We start from the raw sequence: 6,255 nt of genomic DNA, 5'->3' as shown, positions 1-6,255 counted from the left end.
AAAATGCCGTGGGATGCGGGAAAATTTGTTAAAAATCAGGACTGTTGCGTCAAAAGCAGGACGTCTGGTCACCTTACTTCACCAAAAGGCCTTATCGGACAAAGTAGAACTGCCTGTCCCTGTGGGCTTCCAAGTCTGTAACTTTTTACTAAAGTAGAAAGCCTCGTCTTTCTCCTGAGGAGTGGCTGGTGGTTTCAAACTGATGACCTTGTGGTTTAGAGCAGTCAGAGAAAAGTACCTGTGAATTCCCTGGCATAAATGGGCATAACTTTTTAAAAACAGACAAGAATTGCTTCCAATTTCTTCTGGATTATTTTCCTATTATTACTTGCTCAGATATTCATGATGAGCTGAAAATACACTCTCAATATAGAAACATGATAATGAATGCAGACACAACAAATTCAACAAATTAATATGTGAAACTCTTCGGGCTAGACTGTCAACTTGGTGTGTGATACCTTGCTTTTTAGACTGGGTGGTGGGTACCTGGGTGTTATTCTGTCAATCTTTCTATGACGTTGTTTGTCTAAAATATTTCATCAGTAAATAAAAACATGAAAAACAAACTATGGGCCTAAGCAGTTATGCTGTGCCCATAGGAAGAGATTCAAATCCCAGTGAACAGCACGCAGGGCGAGGCTTATTCCCGTCTTATAGATAAGAAACTGAATTGAAGAAGTGACTTCCCAGGAAAGTCACCAAGTTGGTCAATGAGAGATGCAAAAGGAGAAGTACAATACCGGCCATCATAGTATATCTCTCCTTCTGGATTGTTTTAATATTCTCATAAAAGTTGTCCCGTTCTGGTGATCAGAAGGTTGAATAGGCATCATGCATAACTCATACTCAAATATGAGCTACTCTGCTAAGTACACCTAGCTTTGAGTCTGGGTTGGACTTGAACCACCATCCTTACAGTTAGCAGCTAAGTGCATTCACTATTTGTGCCATCCAAAACCTATGGCTGTGAACTCTGACTCATAGCAACACTACAAGACAGAGCAGAACTGCCCCATACGATTTCCAAGGCGGGAAAAAAAAAAAAAAAGATTTCCAAGGCGGTAACTATTTATGGAAGCAGGCTGCCCCATCTTTTTCCTGCACAGCAGCTGGTGGGCTCCATCCAGCTGCTGACCTTTTGCTTAGCAGCTGGGCACTTAACCACTGTGCCCCAGAGCTCCTCTTGGGTCACCATGGAGTCCTAATTATAGGTCACTGGACACCCAGATCAGATGTGTTGGCTTCTCGCATAGGAGCAAGGCAAGGAAAGAACTTGACAATATTTACATAAAGTGCAAGCAACTCCCCATCTTTGGATACTGTGAGTTCTATCAGCTTCATCTGTTGTCTCCGAAAGCCAATGCATGACCCCCAGGCCAAGGTGAACCAGATTCTGGTTTAGATCTGCCAACCAGTGGTAGAATTAACAAAAGGATTAGAGCCCAGTATTATAAATTAAATTGTGATTCCCTCCCCCTGCGACCCCACCCCTCCCCCCAAAATGTATACATGCATGTTGTAAATCCTAATCTGTTGTGTTTTGGACTGCTAACCATAAAACCTACTCCTGTAAGGAATTAGACTTGAAAACCCGTAGGGGCAGTTCTGCCCTGTCCTAGAGCACTGCTATGAGTCAGGATCAACTTGATGGCAGTGAACTTGAGTTTGATAACTGTATAATCCCATTTGGACATGAGTTCTCTTGTTAATGTCACAGTATTACTGTAGGGCATGTCTTAAATCAAGAGACCTAGGAGCTCTGGTAGCATAGTGCATTCAAATGATCTCGAGATATAAAAGAGCAGATCAAACAAGCAAGCAGAGATGGGGGGTGGTGTGCCATGTCATATGAGACCTCCAAGTAATTAGGAAACAGAAGCCGGAAAGAGATATGGACCTTCCCGCAGGACCAACAGAGAAAGAAAGGCTTCCATCTTTGCCCTGATTAGGTGTCTATATCCTAAACTGTGAGTAAATAAGTTTCTGTTTGCTAAAGCCACTCACTTAGGATAATCCTGATATAGCAGCACCAGGCAACCAAGGCACTCGGGTTCAGAAATGTACCAGCAAGAGTTCTTCATAAAGAACTTGCAGAGGTCGATGCTGCTTGGATCTCTCAAGCTTGGGATCTAAGGAGCGCTGATCAAAGACATTGCCATGAAACCACCGCCAGCTGGTGGCCCTTCAGCACCACCAGCTGGAAAGGCTCATCCTTTGCAAACGCACATTTTCTAGCAGGCGGCCCATGATCTGAACAATCTAGGACTCCTTACTGTGAAAGTAGGAAAGGAAGGGGAAGGCAAGGGTGAGGAGGAGGAGGAGGAGAATTGGTATTCCAATTTTGCTTGAAATAAAAATGCAATTTGGGGGCAGAGGACTCTTGCTTGGTATTTTAAAGAGTGCTTTGTCAAAATATAATTTGCATGCCATAAAATGCATCCTTTCTCAGTGTATGGATGGATAATTCACTAAGAGTTATTTTTAGTATATCATCCAGCTATCCAAACTACATTCCCACAATGTAGTTACAGCACACCTCCCATCACTCCAGAAAGTTCCCTGGAGCCCGTTTGCTGACCATTGTTACTTTAGAGCTTCACTGTTCAGAGTTTCAAACAGTGAAATTCAGTGGACACATTTAAAATGACTATGAGGGAACTTCCATACGAAATATGATACAATATTACTATGAAATCTTACTAGAATAAGAATACTGAACAGACTGAACATTGGAGGAGCTAGCTAATTTGCTTAAAATCTATCTGACTCTAGTGTTCATTTATCATGTGTTCTCCTGACTCTTCCATCCTGCTTAAGTGTGCCTATCTTCCTGCATAATGAATGATGTTGAATGCTATCAGTAGATTGAACAAAAATATACTGTAAATATCAAAAGAATAATTTCAACTTTCAAATCAAATATGTGCCTGTAACTAAATGAATAAAAATCATTGGAAATTGCCAGTAAGAAACTGGTAATTCTCTTATAACAAAGAATCTACGTTACTTTCAAGTAAAAGCAAAAGGAGATACCTTCTTAGTGGTTCAAGATACAAAAACACAAATAATCATAGCAGCAGTTTTTAACTGTCCAAAACTGGAAACATGCTCATCAGGGGTAAGATGGATAAATTGTGGCATCATCATACGATATAATACTTTACAGCAGTGAACATGAATCCCCTGTGTATGCTAACTACAACAACTCAGGCAATGCAAGATGACAGGATCTGACAGCCTCAAGGTCAAGTGATGTATACGCTAGCAGCATGACGAAGGAGGTCTTGAAGGAACCTCAAACTCTAGTGACATGATCCATGGATTGGCTGTCCCACAGGTAGTGTAGCTCACAAGTTAAGGAAGAGAATTAGTTAAAGCAGCCACAGGCTGGTCTGATCGCCAGACAGCAAGAGAGGGAGGGGTGGGGCTTGCTGAGCCATTTATCCCTTTGCCCTCCAAACTGCGACCCTATTAATCCCACATGTTCTTATTGGCCAGGTTGACACAACAAACCTACCCATCACCACTTCTCTTTTATTTTTCTCATACTCTACATATGTTTTGCTGGCTCTTTATTCACAATCTATCTGGAACCTGCCATCTTTCCCATCTGTATCACTACCACCTTGGTCTGTGCCACCATTACTTGAAGTCTTTACTATTGCACCTTTCACCTAATTGGTCTCCCACGCCACCCAAATAATATTTTATTGTGTTTTCAGTGAAAATTTTCACCACAAAGAAAGTTCCCATTTGACCATTTCTACACAAATAGTCCAGTGACATAGGTTACGTTTTCACAATATATCAACATTCTCATTAGCAGTATTCTGGTTGATCCCCTGCTTCCACCCACTCCCTCCCTCACTGCCATCAAGTCAAATCTGACTCGACTCGCGGTGACCCTATAGGACAGAGAACGACCTCTGAGGGTGTCTGAGACTGTAACTCTGTATGGGAATAGAAAGCCTCCTCTTTCTCCCCGTGAGCAGCTGGTGGCTTCTGTCAGACAGCCCAGACAGGGACCAGGGGGGTTGGGTTGTCCCTCCCATAACCGCTGAGCTTATGGTCAGCAGCCCAAAGTGTGAACACCACACCACCAGGCTCCCCTCTCATCTATCCTGAGCATGTTAGTCCCGGGGATCTTTTTTTTAAATGAGGGAGCTCATACCACTCCAGTGTTCAAAATCCTCTAGCCCAGTGGTTCTCAACCTGTGGGTCTAGACCCCTTTGGGGGTCAAATGAACCTTTCACAGGAGTAGCCTGATTCATAACAGTAGCAGCATGACAGTGATGAAGTAGCAATGAAAATAATGGTATGGCTGGGGGGGTCACCACATGAGGAACTGTCTGAAAGGGTCTCGGCATGAGGAAGGTGAAAACCGCTGCTCCATCAGCTCCCATCTTAGTGCAAAAGCCACAGGCATGTTGCCCGTCTTCCCGGGATGCTCACTCTGCTTCAGCCATCTGACCATCTGCCTTACTCCAGGCACCGTCCTGGTTTTCTCTATTCCCTCTGCCACTACCAATCTCCCACTGACCTCCACCTGGCCCACACCTCCACTCCCTTCGGGTTTTTCTTCAAATACTACTTGCTTGCTACGTGAGTTCTTCTCGGACCACTCTATACACAATGAAAACAGCAGTCTCCAACCTTATTGCCTTCTGCTTATTTTTCTCAAAAGCACTGATCATCTTGAATCCACTATCCAAACTCACTGCCATTGAGTTAACGCTGACTCATAGCGACCCCGTGAGTTTCTGAGACTGCAATTGTTTATGGCCATAGAAAGCCCAGTCTGTCTCCCAAGGAGCTGCCGGTGGTTTCGAACTGCCAACCATGTAGATCACAGGCTAACGTGTAAGCACTACACCAGCAGGGCTCCTTTGAATCCACTATATGATTTACTAATCATTTTACTTATTGCCTGTCTCGCCCCCAGTAGGATAGAGGCTCTATAAGGGTGTTTTGATTTTGGCTTTTCTTCTGCTCTATCTCTGCCTAGTCAGGGCTCAATAGATATCTATTGAATAGTTATATATGTCTGTGATGCAAATGGTGGGTGCGCTCAAATGATAACTAAAGTTTGAAAGTTTGAGTTTACTCAAAGGTGCCATGGAAGAAAGGTCTGGCAATCTACTGCAAAATTTTTGGCATTCAGTGTGGAGGGAAGGTGGGGTAGAAAGGGAGAACTGATCACAAGGATCTACATATAACCCCTTCCCTGGGAGACGGACAACAGAAAAGTAGGTGAAGGGAGATGTCGGACAGTGTAAGACATGACAAAATAATAATAATTTATGAATTATGAAGGGTTCATGAGAGGGGAGGGAATGGGGAGGGGGAAAATGAGGAGCCGATACCAAAGGCTCAAGTAGAAAGCAAATGTTTTGAGAATGTGATGGCAACAAATGCACAAATGTGCTCGCCACAATGGATGTATGTGTGGATTGTGATAAGAGTTGTATGAGCCCCCAATAAAATGATTTTTAAAAAAAGAGAGGCAATATGGAAAAACTGTTAAAAAATTATTTTGGCATTGAGTAGTTAATGGAGTATGGCTCTGCTTTGACATACTCAGAATCTGAATCTGAATCAAGACTCAGATTCAACTTTTTAAACCATTTAGATCAGGTTTCTGGCCTCGCAGTTTATATTCTCCAGGAATAACAAATAAGCAAATAAAAGTATTTCAAAAAATGTTTTAAGTACTTCAAATCTTGATACTGAAAAGAAAACCGGGAGTACAATAAAAGAACAGTGAGGGAGAAAGGAGAATGGCCGGAGGTCCAGGAGGGTTAATGGTTAGCATGTCATGCACACGTGGAGTGGACCTCGTCTATTTTGTTCATCGCTGTGATGGAATGTTCTGGGGTGGGGAGTTCTCAACTTAGAACCGACTCAAAAATAGGCCCTATGAGGAAGATGTGGGGAGGCTTAAGAGGAAAAAAAAGCATTGCTATTACTATAATGAGCTACTATTTCACCCCCAAATTAGAAACTATTATTCCCAGAGATCTCTGGTGGTGCTACAGAATAAGCACTGGACTCTTATTAACACATTGCATTGGGTCAGTCTGCTGCACGCGGCCTCAGAAAGCACGGAAGCGCAAGGATGTTACTTTGAGGAGTCAGCCTGGCCCAAGCGTGGTATTTTCAATGGCCTCATACGTATGTGAAAGTTGGACAGTGAATCAGGAAGACTGCAGAAGAATCGATGCCTTTGAATGATGGAGCGGGTCAAGAGTACT

Source organism: Echinops telfairi, unplaced genomic scaffold (assembly GCF_000313985.2).
Source record: "Echinops telfairi isolate 266 unplaced genomic scaffold, ASM31398v2 ScPeMD7_7457;HRSCAF=8495, whole genome shotgun sequence".
Taxonomy (NCBI): domain Eukaryota; kingdom Metazoa; phylum Chordata; class Mammalia; order Afrosoricida; family Tenrecidae; genus Echinops; species Echinops telfairi.
Note: the sequence above shows the minus strand (reverse complement) of the source record.